The 17,186-nt window shown below is 31.5% G+C and overlaps 1 pseudogene; it reads right to left on the bottom strand.

The window, feature by feature from the left end:
- Window positions 1–193: 193 nt before the first annotated feature.
- On the bottom strand, window positions 194–1,709 carry LOC118034765 (serine carboxypeptidase-like 48; annotated as a pseudogene).
- Between the last annotated feature and the right edge of the window lie 15,477 nt (window positions 1,710–17,186).

The raw sequence follows: 17,186 nt of genomic DNA, 5'->3' as shown, positions 1-17,186 counted from the left end.
AATTTCCTTGAAAAAAGCAAGCACATCAAGAATGCAATCACTGATAAATACAAGATTAATTAGGTTGTTATACCATATAGATTTACCAAGCCAGTTGCATATGATCAGATCCTCCTCTCCAGCATAAATAAGCAACCTGGTACCTCTTCAAGGAGAGCAGGAATTCCTAATGCAGGGTTTCTCATCCAGTCCCTTACCATCGCGTCATAAACAACGCCACCATTGCATTTTCGCATGTATATACGCCATCAGTCCCTGGCAAGAGAGTTTTCAGTTTAATATATAATCAACCAAGGAGAGAGTAAAACCAAGTACTGGTTCAGTACATGCTTTGTACTCGGTGAAAATGAAACCAAAGTAAGAACAAGTACCGCAATCTTTAATTGCCTGTTCACAGACTGGGATCAACTCGTTAATGGAATCATAATCAGATTTTTGTATCAACTTGTTTTCCAAAGCAAAATCAGTGTATGCTTTGAACTGGATATCAGGCTGAGTTAGACCATTGCCAATGGAAAAACCCTATTGAACAAAAGCTCTAGTTGTTAGAAAAACTAGAAATCAAATTAAGCAATGGTGAAACAGCTGTAAAAGAAGCAATATTTGAGCGCAACGGGTGCATACCTTAGGTTTATATGAATTCCTTCTTTGTTTTTGTTTCCTTTGTGAACCCGGGAAGCCATGGTAGGGATTTAGTTCCCAGCATAAGATTCTCCAGTTATGTCAAAACTCATTTTTCACCAACTTAGGATGCTCTTTGAAAAACTGCCTATAGAATCACGGGGAGAGATCATGAAGATATATATGTATGTATGTATGCATGTATGTATATCAATTAAGGAAAATTTCTTATGTTGTCAAAATGCGAGCAAACTCGTAATGTAAAATGAAAGAAAACTCACCTGCAAGAAGTCATTGCTGACACCATTTTCGTCGTTGCGAATGTCGCTCGGATCTGTTGTACAACTAAAGCCAGTTCCAGTAAGCTGGTCAACGAATATAATATTCGATGCCTGCCAAAGAACAATAACATTCCCAAATCAAAGGGTACAAAAAACTTGCTTATGATATAGCAGAGGGAATTTGAAATTTATAGAGAACAATTATCAGAAATGTTATAGCACTGCAATAATAGATACCGTGTCCCAACCGTAGTGATTCCATGAAAGAGACAGATTGTAAAGGACCATTTTCATGAAACAAGGCCAAAGGACTACCATCCTGGCCCTCCTGTCAACCATATAACAACAGGATCACTACTCTTGTTACCCAACAATTCGAAGAAGAAGTAGGACATCCAGCAAATAACAAGCAGCGGACACTTAACAGCATTAATTACAATTAGCTGGCTGAAAATCTATGTGCATATTCAATACATTTCTGACTTAATTACCTTGCACCTGTAGTATGCGGAAGGCGATAATGACCAAACTCTTGAACAGTACCAAGACATGGAATTGGAATTGTTTCTCAACTATTTTTGGTGCACAACTGTTCAAAGCTTGAAGATCATTAAAAGGCATCTATGTTGACGGCTTGCTTAGGGGACAGGTTGAAAGATCTTATCAGCCTTTCTGCTTGGAAACTTGCCACGTCGGCACACAAGTCAAGTTGGGTCTTCGGATGTCTTGCGCATGTGAGACTTGCGAAGTACTGGAGACAAAAACAAACAAAGAAAAAAACATGAAAGAATATGTTGATGCAAGATGAATGAATTAGGGTCTTGCCTTTGGAGATTTATATTGCTGCAAGTGATCAGAAAAATAATTAATGTCTCGAGTTATAACTGAATCTTGTATAGTTGGCATGCCAACTCCTTTTCTATTTTTTTTTTTCTTTTCTCTTTTGAAGGATCATTATTAGATTTTTATGAGATACTGATAGAGGAGAATTTTTAAAGAAAAATTATTTTCTTAGTTATTATTATTTCCTATTTAATTTTAGTTAGAGAAAATATTTTTTTTATATTATTACTTTTGTTTTTTAATTTTTCGGTTTCGTTTAGATTAGTTTTTTACTTATTTAAAGAATTATATAATCTATTAAAAGAGACATACTATAACATATTCTTTTCTTTAGTAATAAAACTATGAATTTATAAGGAAAATCAACCAATAATTTCAGCTCATCAGTGATCTGCTTCCAATTTATAGCATTTTGATTTTATTATATTTCCTAAATAGATGCAGCCGTGTTTATGATTATATATTCCTTCATTAGCATTCATTACATAGTCACAGATTTTGTATTATATAAAGACACTGTTGTAATGCAACAATATTAAGTTATTCACCAAATCATTCATGTAATCCTTTTATGGTATCAGAGCCTCTTTCTCTCACAAGGTTAGAAACATTCTTTAGCTCCATGTCAACTTGTGGCAACCCTACTTCTCTCTCAGAGTTTGCTAGCTCTAACTCTGCTTCTCCACTACCTCTCATCACTATCAACACCTCTAGCCAATTGCTCTTAGGCAATAACAATCCTTTTCTGCAGCATGTTGTCACCTCTTTAGGTGAAATATTTTCCTTGAAAGAACTTGGTGACTTGCATTATTTTCTCAGGGTAGAGGTTATTCCAATTTAGCAAGGTTTGTTTCTTTCGCAGAATTGTTATATTCATGATCTCCTTGCCCAGGTTTGAATATATGGCTGGTGCTAAGTTCACACACTTGTGTCTGTGTCTGCTAAGCTTATGCTTGACAATGGTTCAGCTAATTGTGATGCCATTAAGTACAGACGCACCATTGGCTTTCTCTAATATCTCTCGCTCACTCGTTCAAACTTGGGTTTTGTAGTCAATCGTCTTGCTCAGTTCATGCATGAACCAATAGTAACGCATTGGCAACATGTTAAATGTCTCTTGCGTTATGTCAAATAGACAATTCATTTTGGTCTCTTGCTACGTTGTCAATCCAACCTTGTACTTCGGGGGTTCTTTGATGCTGACTGGGGTGGTGATCTTGATGCTCACAAGTCCACCACGGCTTATATCATTTTCCTGGGTGATAATCCTATCAGTTGGTGCACTAGAAAACAAAAGGATGTGGCTCGTTTCTCTACGAAAGTTGAGTATAGGGCACTTGCTACTGCGGCTTCTGATATTGCATGGATAAAGTCTCTTCTTGATGAACTTGGACTCACGCTACGTGAACCCCATCTTCTTCTTTGTGATAATGTTGGTGCCACTCAACTTAGTGATGTGCATCATGGAAATTATAATCCATCTCGTAAAGCTGAATCTAATATGCAAGAGGATTCAGATGGTCCAATGACAAGAGCGAGAGCGAAACAACTACAACGGGCCTTGACGAATCAAATTGCAATGATTGAAGCTGCGTCGGAGTTAAAAATTAGCAATCAGTTTGAAATTGGTTCAAGGGTGCTTATTTGCCTATAATTGAAACTTGGAGATGGGAAAAGCCCTTAATGGTTCTTTTCATGCTGGGCTACTTGTAGTTGGATTGATAATGCAAGTGAAGGAATTGATGCTGTTTATGGTCAGAACAGTAGATGGATTTGAACCCGAATTTGAAGTCATCCAATGCATGTGAAAACAAGATTTATGTAGGTAAAATTCAAGTTCAGAACGTGATCTTTCTATATTGTCCAACCATGAGTGCATTGGACTTTTGTGTCAAAAGTTATGGGCTGTTTTTAAATTTTCGTCTGCATATGTTTTTAGAAATGTCAACAAAAAACGTGTGTTAGTTAAATTTGTCTACTTGCTTTATTAAAGTCTAGTTTTTAGGCTTGACTTCTGTCATGTTGAATTCACCTAACTTTGGAGGGATGTTCCAAAGATAAATATGTATCAGAATATGAAATAAACACTTTTGGCCAAAATTGAAAAACTTAATTCAGAGAATTAAGAGTTGTTCTTCCAAATTCGTTTTTGTGAAGAACCCTACCTGACTTATCACTCTTCAATCACAAAGAGTGTGGCGTCGAAATCCTAGACTGATCTTTGTGGCGTCCAGATCGACTTATCAAAGTATCATTCTAGTCTATCCTCCATTTTATTTACTTTTAAATCACTACAATCCAGCCTAAATACCAAAAGAAAGACAACACAACCAGACCCATCCTTCATCCATTTTCATTAGAATCATTATTGCCGATTTTGAATCATTCACGGCACATCACCTAGCCTCAATCTCGTTCTCCATTCCAGAATGAAGCATATCGTTATTAACCTTCACTTTGTTCGCGACTTTATTCATCGTGGCAAACTACGTGTTGCCATGTTCACACTGATGACCAGATTGCGGATTTACTAACAAACCCACTCGCTCGGTCTCGTTTCACTCTATTACGTGATAAAATCCACGTTGTTGATGGAAGTTTCATTTTGAGGGGTTGTATAAGGAAATCATCATAACTTCAGCTTATTAGTGATCTGCTTCTATGTATAGCATCTCTGATTTTATTATATTTCCTAAATAGCTGCAACCGTGTTTATGATTATATATTCCTTCATTAGCATTCCTTACATAGTCAAAAGTTTTGTATTATATATAGACACTATTGTAATGCAATAATATTAAGTTATTCACCAAATCATTCATGTAATCCTTTTAAAATTATAGTTCTTATGTTTTATCCTATTTTGATCATTAATATATTTTCTCCTGCTATTATTCTATTTCTTATGCTTTCATATGTTTCAATTGATATCATAGCTCTGCATCAATTCGTATTGGATAAAATAAATCTATCAATAATTAAAGTAATGAGTTATATTAATTAATGTCCAAAAATGACTTGACAGAAATGGAAAAGCAGCTAGTGATGAGATATTTGAGTAGTTTACAATGATACATCCAGGACATGTTATGCTTCTGGTCTTTGTAGAGAGTTTCAGAGGCATATCAAATGGCTTTGACATTTAAGAAACAACAGGCTGCTAGGGCTGTTAGCAATAAATTTTTAGGTAAAAGGATGCAATAATAAAAAAGAATGATAACCATACTGAGATAAATTGTGAGTAGTCATTGTCTCATTTTGTTTTCTATAGATAAGAAATATTTTGATATATTTTATGTAATGTGGTATTTATATATGTGTGTCATATACTATTGGACAATTCATGTCAATATGATAAGACTTGTCTTACATGATGGCCAATATCATACATATATCCTCGGTATAAGAGTGAAGCATATAATATTGGCGTCTAATAAAGAGTAGATGATTGTTGTAAGCAAGAATAAAAATATGTTATTTTTATTCAAAATGATGAAGAAGGAAAAGAAGGTAAAGAACCTGAATAATGTGAATAAGGGTATAATGTGGAAGATGTCTTAGTAATGGTTCTGTAAAGATTAAATGTGTTAAAAAAAATTAATTTTTGACCTACCTTATCTGAGTCAATGTAGAACAAGTTAAGGGAGCGCAAGAGCTCTAACACTATTTTAAGTGGTCAACAACAGCGGCGATATGATAACCAAAACTCGAGAATGAGTTCTCTCCAACCTATAAAGACTAATCCTGAAGAAGTTTTAGGGAAAAATTATTTTTCTTAGTTGTTATTATTTTCTATTTAGTTGAGAAAAATATTTTTTTAGGTGTTTTTTTTTCCGAAAGAAATCAAATATTGAGATTGTTTTTTTTTTTTATCTTGGTTTGTTTATGATTTTATTAATTTTTCTTTTTTTATATTTCTTGTTTGTTTTGGTTGGTTTTTGAACTTATTCAAGAAATTATAAACTTATTAGAAAGACATACCATATTAAAGTTATAAAATTATAAATTAGATTTATTGTTTTTTGCCCTATTTTGACCATCATATTGTTTTCTCAGTATGTACTAAGAATGTATCAAATTATTTAATAGGGGCCAAAAGTTAAAATTTACTAACTTTAAGACCACAATTTAAAATTATCCAAAGAGGGAGGGAGGGGAAAGATACAGTTTTTGCTGGGGCCGGCCCATTGCCAGCCACCCCATGCCTCCGCCCTATGAATAACCCCCTTAACTCTACATATTTTATAACAAAAAAAAATATTAAATAAAATATAATTTGTTGTGCTTAATTATTCCATATTAATTAATGAAACGCTAATCACAATATATCAATATAAAAGACCAAGCTAGAACTATTGTAACAAATAATTGGCTCTTTAAACATAATTATAATAATATAATTTTCTCATTGTATTCCTATTTATTTTACTAGTTCATTTCATTAATGTTTTACCATTGAAAATCTCATTGATATTGTTGTAATGTAATATTTTCATTAAGTCTAGTTTAATTCCAATCATTTCATTGTTTTTTATTTAATTTTTTAAAATCATGAAAAATCATTAAAAAATACAAAAATTATTAAAAACACAAAAATAAAAAATAGTTAGGGTTGAAACTGGTCAATAATTAAGCATCACGTGAAAAAAAAAATGAAGTTTGAGAATTTTTGGGTTCCAATTGAAGGTTTTAAACTGAAGAGAAAATTAATAAAAATAAAAAAAGCTTAAATTGATTTAATTTGGCTAGAAAAAAAAAAAACTTGAGATTCAAGGATGATTTTGAAACAAATAGTCAAGTTAAAAATCAGTGGAGGGTTTAATTGAAAATATAATTTGAAATTGGAAGTTAATTTGGGTTAAAAAACAAAGATTGGGAGAACCAAGAATGAATTTGTAATAAATAATTAAATATAAAAAAAATAATTTAATTCAATATTTAATTAGAAGCACAATTAAAAAGAATGAGATTCAGAAACTTAGTGCTAAATTGAAATTAGAAAGATAAATTAATTTAATTTAGGGTTTAAATTAAAGGAAACTTCAAAATTAAACATCTTAATTGAGTGAAAGTAAAACATTAAAAAGAAAAGGACTGTAATGAAAATTATTAAGTAGTTAGAGGACCATTTGGACTTTTTGCTTAATTCCGTTTCTGTCCTGTTTGTTTCATTCCAATCAACTCAGCCCAATCAATTCCGTTTCAGTCCAATTATCTTTAATTGATTCATTTTAGTCCAAGTTAATCAAGCAATTCAACCTCAAAATCCCGCAATTAATTTCAAGTTTTCGATTACAATCCCAAACAACAAAGTCCAGATATCAATCTCCCAGTTCCATGAAATCAGCAATGTCCTGCAAATCACAAAATTTCCAGCAACAATTCCCAAAATCTTGCCTTCAATTGATTGGTCCTCTCCAATGAAACACTAGCACAAACAAGACAGAAAAAAAAGATCAACATGAGAAGAACCAGAGAGCTTCTCATTTTGCACGGCCAAGAACATCAAGAACAGAACCTCTTGCTCAACCCTTACAGCCTTACACCACCATTCTAACCTTTTTCTTATTCCCCAATCTCCCGAACAAAAACCTAGCCTAGCCATACTCAAATCGACAACAACATTACTCCCACACCAGCAAAAACCACGAGCACCACGCCCCAGGACAACATCGTGATCTGCCACACCCTAAACCAACAGCCCCTATCTTCCTCTTGAAATTGAAATAAAACCGGCTGTTTTGTTTGTGTGATTTTTTGGGTTTTGCAGGTAGCGTTGAATCTCACTGTCAGTCAAAGAAGAAAGATGGGTTGACTCTGATCCCGATCCGTCAGTTTTCTTTTCTCACCGACGACTGGCCGCCATTGATCTTGCACTTCTCGTTCACTTCCAACAGCTCCTCTGACCATCCAAATCTTGTCCAGCATCTTTCGGAAGGTCTCCTGCAAATTTTTATGTGTTACGAATTATGATTGTTATTGGATGGTGATAATTGTAAATATGTGTTTGTAGAGTGTATGTGTAAACTGTAACCTAGCGAAGGAGGTGTGTGTGTGTGTGAGTTTGTATTTTTTTTTAGCATATTTTAAATAAATTATTAAAATAAAAGGATAAAAATAAATAAATGTAAAATTTTGTATATGGTTAAATATTTTAAAAAAAAACCATAAGAAAATTTATCTTATGCATAGTTGAATTTCGCTATTGTTAAATATTATGTTTAGCATAAAAAAACTATTTTTGCATGTGTTTCAGCATTGTAAAAAAAAATATATATATAATATATATATATATATATATATATTATTTGCATGAATTTTTTTTGGGGCTAGATAATAAGTTTATCAAAGTCTATTAAAAAAATTAATTCAAATAAAATGATTTATCAGGCCTACGTGCCAAAAAAAATCAAAAAACAATATCTCTTTGCAAAATAAATAAATAATGATAAAAAGGCCAAAGCTCAGTTTTACCACTTATAGGATTCAAGCCCAATTCTTATTATTTATTTGGTTTCAACACCCATTTTTATTATTCATTTGGTTCCACCATTGTCATCGATGAAACCTTTTTTTTTTTAGGATAAATATTATTGTTTATATATTTGTTTTAAAAAAAAAAAATTGATGTTCAAATTTTAAAATCAAATAAAGATTACTAATATTTTTATTTATCCCTCCTTTTTCATACATCTCTACAAATGACATTAATTTCGATGAATTTAAAAAAAAAAAATCAATGTCAACATCTTTAATGATTCTTTCATTTATAAAACCAGTGTCATTTTTTTCACTTGTCTCAAAGCCGAAGTCAATGTTTTGAAAAAGTAATTAGAAATAAAAATAAAAATAAATAAATAAAAGATTAAAAATAATTAGGATAATATATAACAATCAAAAAGATATATTTAGAAGAAAACATATAGTAATTAAAGATAACCTTCCGTAAAAAAAGTAATATTGTAGATAAACAAATATGTTTTTTAAAAAAAGTGATTACTGATAAAAGAGTAGATAAATAACACATGTACAGTCGTATCTTTGGTAATTTAGGCTATTATTTTTACCATCACATTTATACATAAACTTATTTGACTTGAAGGAATCATCAGCTGATTAGCTGCTTGGCATTGTGCTAGCTACAGTCTCTGCTCTCGTGATGATACAGCACCTTACCAAGTATACTTATAACTACAAAGTGCACGTAAGCAATCACAATAATATATTATTTTCATGATAATATCATCATTATTAATGTCTATATAGTTATTTATTCTTTAATTTAAAGGCTATAAATTGTTCTATATAGTTTGTTTGAGCAATGAGAGGTCATTTTACTATTCATGAAAGCTGAAAAAAAACAAAGGAAACTCGGTAAACGATCCAATGTCGGGAACTCTACTTTATGATGAAATGCCCTAATTATATATAATAATGTGGAACCACAAAACTAAATCCAAATTCAAAGTTTTTTGAATTTTAATTTCAAACCAATCACCTGCCCTTTCACATGTATGCATGTTTTGTAGTAAAAAGGACACCACTAGTGACAATTTTAAGCAATAAATGACGACATATGCCTAAACAAATCAAGAATGGACATTAAGGAAAGGACTTCCAAATTCAAAGTTTTCTAGATATTCGGATAGCTTCTCGCGGGGCACCATCAGTGTGTCGGCAGCCATCTATAAAGTCTTGATTCAAAAGGTGAAGGAAACTTTGATTTTGATTGTTTTTAAAATGAAATTTATTTAAAAATATATTAAAATAATATTTTTTTTATTTTAAAAAATTAATTTTGGTATTAATATATTAAAATGATATGAAAATATTAAAAAATATAATAATTTGAAGTAAAATTTAAAATTTTTTAAAAGTAACGTATAACTGCAACTATTGAAAATCTCTTGTGTTTGACATCTAGGCACTTGCCGGTCGATTTCCTGTCCCTTTTCTTTTGTACTCTCCTCCGCTTCAAAGTTCAAACAAGTATACATGCTGAGTTAATTAATTTTCCTAAGGTAATTAAATTTAAAGAGCAAGATCATTGGTAATGACAAGATATATAATTAACTCTCTCTCAGGCATGAATTTATGCCCAAGTTAGCAAGCAACCATATCTTATTATATCATGTAAATGATCTTCAATAAGGTGATTTGTTCATACAGATTCGAGTCATGTCATATAATATATACTATACGACCGTTGATCATACAATCTTCACAAAAGATAACGTGAAAGCAATGTCTACGGGGCAGCAATTATCATTAAGAAGCAACGAATTCTTACAAGCATAGTTACATACGTTATGAGAGGTTTTATGATATTTATTTAATGACTCCCTATTAATTAATATTTTTCCTTGTTTAATTAGCAGTAAGTGAATATTTTAATTATTCTTTGAAAAAATAGAAATAAAACACAAATACTAATTTCAAATTTTCAATTAAAGTGATCAAAGCATCATTAATTCAACACACAAGACTTTGAACAGACATGATTATTAATTTTGTCAGAAATTAGAATAGCAAGAAAAGAAAAAAGCTGAGAATTATTCTTGCTTTACGACTAAAAAGATTTAAAAAGCTATCCAGGAACAGGAATTGATATTATTTTTTCCTGTCGAATTGATAAGAAAGTGATTAAAAATTTAGAGTTTTCATTAATTTGAAGGTATGAAAATTCAAACCATGAGAAATTGTTGTGCAAATTGCTCCCTCTAACACATGGCTTTTCAACACTCCCCTGTTTAAACGTTCATGGAAATAAAACCGATAACTGCCTAGAGTAAGTTTAAGATTCTTATTGTACAACTATCTAATAAATATTCCATTAAGTGATTTGATTATTTTATAGTTTTATATTCGAGTTTTGTGATTACAAATACGATAATTATTAAAAATTTACATGATTATTAACTTCATGATCTGTGGGGTTAGTCGAGTTACATGCAAGGTAACTCAGATACCATATTAATAATAATTTTAAAAAAAAAAAGATTTTTATCACATTAAATGTAAAAAAATATAATTCTTTGAATTTTGTTATCATACCCAAGGAATTCCATCTCCCTCTTCCGATTCCACTTTTTCTTTTTCTTTTTTCTACCTCTTAGCTAGTGTTCTTTTAATTTAGCTAATAATCAATTAGACATTTGAGATTGAATCCTTGGAAAATCTTGTGATTTCCTTGGCCTGCGATTGATGTTTTATATGGATTCTTTTTAATCTCTACTCTTGAGCTCTTAACGCACCAATCTATTAGTTAATTCAAAACAAAAGTAGGGAAAGAATCAACCCTCTAAAGATGTTTTGGATTCGACAGTAGAATCTAATGGTGTAAATTTAAGAGTGTTTGGGATTGTGGTAGCGATTACTTTTCAAATAGTTTTTCGTGCCAAAAAGCATGCCAATAATATTTTTTTTATTTTTTAAAAATCATTTTTAATATCAGCACATTAAAATGATCCAAAAAATATAAACCGCACTCAATTTTAGTAAAAAAAAAAATTTCAAAAAACAAGTTCAACCACATTACCAAACGGGTTAGCCTTCACAAGGTTTTAAAACTTTAAGATTTTATTGTGAAATACTGCTTTTTCTTTGATGAAGAAATATTTCTACGTAATTTTCTTTATCTGTTCTTATCTATATCCATCAACCTACGCATAAATTAATTATTAATTAAAAATAAATGATTGGATTGATGATTTGGGGGAGGATAGCATCTCTAATCTCGTCATTGCCTCCTGACATCTTGATTGACATAGAATTTATAAATGTTTTGATTAGAAATTTAAATTTTTAAAGCATGATCAATAATTCAAATTTCAAAGATCACATATCTTATCATCAAGTGTGAGGGTTGGCAGATAAGCCACTCGTGTTTTTTTTTTTTTCTTTTTGCTTTTCAGTTCCTTTGCTCATCTTCATCACGATCAAAGGTCACACTTAATAGTTAAAGGCAAATTGAGATTAAAGTAGTGCTTCATGGAGCCGATGCTATAAGCATCAAACAGCACAGACGGTGGAGGTTATCCACATCCAGAAGAAAATTTGAATTCTGAGCTATGATTTGAAGCTCTTGAGCTCGTCACCATATACTACATGTTAAATTGAACTCACCATAAGAGATTTACTAGATTGTTCGTGCCAAAAAAATTCATTCAATGTTAAAATAATAAATAAAAAATTCCAGGTGCGCAGGCGTGTTTTAAAATAGTAAAAAAAACCTATTCGCATCTTGAGTAATAAAACTGACCGGATCTAATAAGTTGATTTTATTTAATTATATATCAAAAAAGGTGATGATGATAAATTGATCAAATAAAAAAAAATAATAACAATGGCATGCAGAAAAAGAACACTTGCAAAAAAACAAAAAAAACAAAGCTCAATTCCTAGTTAACCTAATGATAAATGATGAAATTAAATAAAATTACAAAAAAAACCTTAGTCAACCTGAATTAATATGTCAAACTTATAAATCCGATTCGTAAAATATGGATAACATCATGAAAAAAATTGAAAAAAATATAAAATTCAATTCTCAATAAATTCAATAGAAAATGACAAAAGAACAAAAAGAACACAAAAAATGTTAACAAACCTAGAGGTAAGCCCATCAAACCCCGCGACCCAAAAAAATGTGAATGTAATAATCTAATATAAAGCAAAATAAAAAAAATTATGTAGTATAATTCCCAAACTAACTCAAGACAAAATTAGAAAAAAAATCAATGTAAAAAATATCTAAAAAAAAATACTTGCTAATGTTATGATAACACATCTCATTACCATGATCCTGAAAAGATATACAATACATTTCTAATTCATCTAAGAATTAAAAAAAAAATAAAAGCAAATTAAAATAAAAATGCTTAAGGTCAAAACTCAAAAAACAAAATATCAAATCTTAAAAGATGGACAAAAAAAAGACCTAATTAAATTGCATTTTAAACATTAAACACATGATTCAGGTCATAAAAATATAACAACCCTTTAGAAAGCAAAAAAAAAAAAAAAAACTTAATTCCTAGTTAGCCCAAGTTATGGGTTGGGAGGCCAATATAACCTAAAAAAATTATGAAATTCAATTCTGAACAAATTTAATGTAGAAAGATAAAATAAAAAACCAACAAATCTGGGTAAGATCACCCAGCCTTGCAACCCGAATGATGTGAACAAGATAGCTAAATAAAAGGCAAAACAAAAAAAAAATATCATGAAGTCCAATTCATAGACCAACCAAATATTAAAGGAAGGGACCAAAGAATTATTTAATTTGTTTTTTTATTATTATTTTTTAAGATCCAAGTCAATCTGTTTTAACCGTCAAATCTACAATCCAGATCATAAGACCAGAATAATCCAAAAAAAAAAAATAGGTGAATAAAATCATGAATAACTAGAATAACTCACGTTAACTAGCGTGTATGTTGAACATGCTAGTCAAGTTGCTTTTACCTATTGTCTTTGAATCATGGTATTATTTTAGTTTTGATTTTGATATCTTAATATTTAATTATTTTATATCAATAAGATTTTATTTTATTTTATTTTATCTAATTAAATAATTAATTAAGCACTATAATTCTTTCTTGATATTGTGAGGTTTCTATATCTAGAAAACTATAATAAAAAAAGGTAACGTGGAAGGATGAAATAAACTTGTGGTAATCGTGAACTTGATGGATGTCATGAATTTCATTGGCTTGCAAGGATACAAGGAGGTACAATCCATAATCAACCCTTCGATCTGTCGGCCAACAAGGCCCACGCCTTCTTCAATCAGTAGGCCAATGGCGGCCGAGCGAAACAATAGACCCTTCTGTCTAATTTCCATTGGGCGGTCTCTGAAAGAGGCTCATGCGAGCGCGATGAAAAATATGGCTTTGAAAGTTATAGCCTAACAAATTTGATTCGAATATTGAATTGATGATACACCCTGCTTGTCTTCTAACTCTCACCAATGCCAGAAAAACATTGCTTTCATCTTAATTTTATTTTGAAAAGTATAGCTCAATTATTTAGATTTTAAATTTATGTTTTAGAAATTAATAGTTTAATTTTTACAAATCTCATATTATTATAGATTTACATAATTATTAATTTTAAAATTTTAAAAAATTAGTTAAAATATACATAAACTAATTTTGAACACCTATGATTACCTAAAAAAAAAACATTGCTTCCATCCATGGCAGGAAGTCACATGACTTCAGCCGGAAATCAAGCACAGAAAGGATTTTTTTAAAGAAATAAAACCCATTCAAAGTACTGTATATTGAACGATATGGCTAAATATTAATTGTATATTTGGTGGCTTATCTTAGTTAAATTCAAATCTAAATGAAAGCAGCTTTTTTTATTGTATGTAATTAGTAACTCAATATTCTTTTTTTGACCATTTAGGGAACCATAAACAATGATATAGTTGAAGAAAAGTAAAACCAGAGATGATAAATAAATGAAGTAACCGAAAAATAGTTTAAGGCTGCATTTGTTATGGATATTTATTTGCAATTTGGTTTATATTATTTTTCTGCTTTTAACTTAAAAAAATCATAAACATACATACTCAAATAATAACATTTTTCTTCATATTGAGAATCAATAGGCCTTTGGATTACATAATACGGTAGCTGTCACGGGGTCAATTTTTTCGCTCTCGAAAACAAACCTCGCGCGGCAGTCTAGTCTCGCTAGACTCGGCCTTTTCCTCACCGATTCACTCGTGTTTTGCATACAACTAGTTTGTCCCACAAACCCAAGTGATCCCCACACTCTTTCAATGTTCCAAGCAAGCAAAATAACACTAATGAATATGAATAGAATAAACAACACAGCAGATTACAGGAACAAGTCCCAACCTTATCATTAACTCAATTGAAGGATTACACAAAGTCTTTCTTGTGTGCTATGCTCATTTCCGTTCTGCATGCTACACATTTTACAACCTATCTATTTACAAGATAATGGAAGTTACAAGTTGAAACTGTCTTTAACTTCCTGCACAGCTGGAGCACCCATTATCCCATGTTCTGGCCACTTCTTCCCTATATAAGAAACTACCGCAACTGTTGATAACTGCTCCCAGAACTGCTGCAACTGCATCGGCATGTTCTCCCACAAGCCAACTACCCACTGCCAACACACATGCTGCCAGCGTATCTGCCTCGCATGCTTTGGACCGTCCGCTATCCAAGTTATTGTCAGCCCCAGCTGCTGATTTTGTCGACGCTGCTGAATTTCATCAACACTGCCGATCTCATCAGTGCTGTCGAATTCTCCACTGTCCCATTGTGTCATCCTAGCACTGTTTCGTAAAGCCTTGGACAATCCTCACCCAAGTCTCAACTCTAGTTATATATATATATATATATATATATATATATATATATATATATATATATATATATATATATATATATATCTGTGTGTGACTCAAGAAGCAATAAAAACCATAAAACAAGCAAAATGAAATTGTGATGATAGTCTCGCGAGTAGCAAGTGAGTTTATCCGAAATATGAACGAAACTGAAGACTCGAATAAAAAAAAACAGAAACAAAATATGAAAAACGATGAAACAACACCTAAATATGTTGGAAATGATGAAAATAAACTGCAAGAAATGAAAACAACAGAAAGAAAGCGAATTTCAAAAGTTGGCACAAAACAGACTCGTTTACGATGAGTTAAGTCTGAATCTGGAACCTAAAGTCATTGATGTCCAATTGAGCTAAAATTTCAGATATAGTGCTTTACCAACCCAAATAGACAAAATATGAAATTTGAACAATTTCCGAGAAGGTTTGATATACTGACGCAAAAACAATATGAATTAGACCTGATTAGACCCGAATTTGAAACCCAAAGCAAACGATATCCAATTGACCCCAAAATTAATATGTGGTGCGATTAGGGTCCCAGTAATAATAGAATCAAAGTTGAGCTCATTCCAAGTTGATTTGGTCAAATTTTTCTTCGTTTAGTTTTCTGAGGCAGAAACAAATAAATGCCTTTTTGAACGACTTTTTTCTTTTCTTTTCTTTTCTTTTCTTTTCTTTTTATGCCACAGATATATTTTGGTCAAGAACCAAACGAAATAACTTTTTTTTTTCTGATATGTTGCCAAATCAAGAGAAGAAGAAATTGGATACTAAGGAATTTTTTTGCGGAAACAACAAGAAATGAAAATTTCAGAAGGATATAACCTGATTAATGGAGCCAAGCTCTGATACCAAATGATGCAAACCTCGTGATCACGTGGTCACGCAACCCACACGCAAAGACACCAATTCCTGGAAAGCCAAGTAAATCAGGTATGATAGAAGTGTGACACAAAGATAACTTGTACCTAGGCACCAGCACTATTGGAAACGTAAACCCCCACCCAATGAATATTGATTAGCAAATGAGAAGTATAAGGATGATGTCATAAAGTCAGTTGTTCTTCGATAAGTCATTTTCAGTTCTTAAGAGAATCAAGGAAGGGAGATTATCCCACCAACACACAACAAGTGTGGCAAAGAAGTTTATTGATCTGAAAATTGCGTAACCTTACATGTTTGGTTATGCCTTTATTTATACTAACTCCAAACTTAAAGAAACCCTAATGGACCCCCCTTAGGTGGACTTATATAAAGCTCATTTACAATTGACCCAAATAAGTAATAATAACCCAAAAACTAATAATAAAATAATAAAAATCCAAAAATTATCATCCTAAATATGCTAGAATCAAATTTGTGTTGCTGCCCCCTTTCCTTTAATGTCCTTGATTAGCTTAGATTTCCTATTTAACTTGGACAAATAAGAAAACAAATTTTCTCCTTTGTTGCTGATTTAATTACTTTCATTTATATGTTAGGAAAAGCATTAAATAGTCCTCTCATATTTAGGAATAAGATATGGCCAACTTCCTTACTTAATTAGGAGAATAAATTGCTGGCTTTTTATCATTGTAGCATTAGGAAAAAAAAAAAAACAAGCCTAACAAGGCTGGTATTGGACCAGACATATCAACCCCTTGTTCCACACAAATTAGGCTCTTCTTGGACCTGAACTAGATGAATTAAAGGTTGTCCTTCATGCTTTTTAAATGTCCCAAACCCTTCTAGGTCCATCTTGCTTCATAAATTCTGAACAAGCTAGTCAATGCTTCTTTTTGCTTCTTTGCCCTAGCTCTTGTGATTGACCCAATTAGCACCTTCAATGGATCGTTGGCATAATTACGCTTAGTGTTGGGTTGATCCGCATCAGGCTGTATAGGCGGGCTACATTCAACACATGATGTTCACATGTTTCACTTGACTGTTACAGTCTGGTATGGAGAATCAACACCAATGTATTCAATGTTACGTTCTATTTATTTCATAAGTGAAGCGAATAGTCAGATTTTTTGTATTATCCATTTTTTTATTTGTTATTTTTTGTAA

The sequence above is a fragment of the Populus alba genome, chromosome 9 (assembly GCF_005239225.2).
Source record: "Populus alba chromosome 9, ASM523922v2, whole genome shotgun sequence".
Lineage (NCBI taxonomy): Eukaryota > Viridiplantae > Streptophyta > Magnoliopsida > Malpighiales > Salicaceae > Populus > Populus alba.
This window is presented reverse-complemented; position numbering and strand designations above follow the sequence as displayed.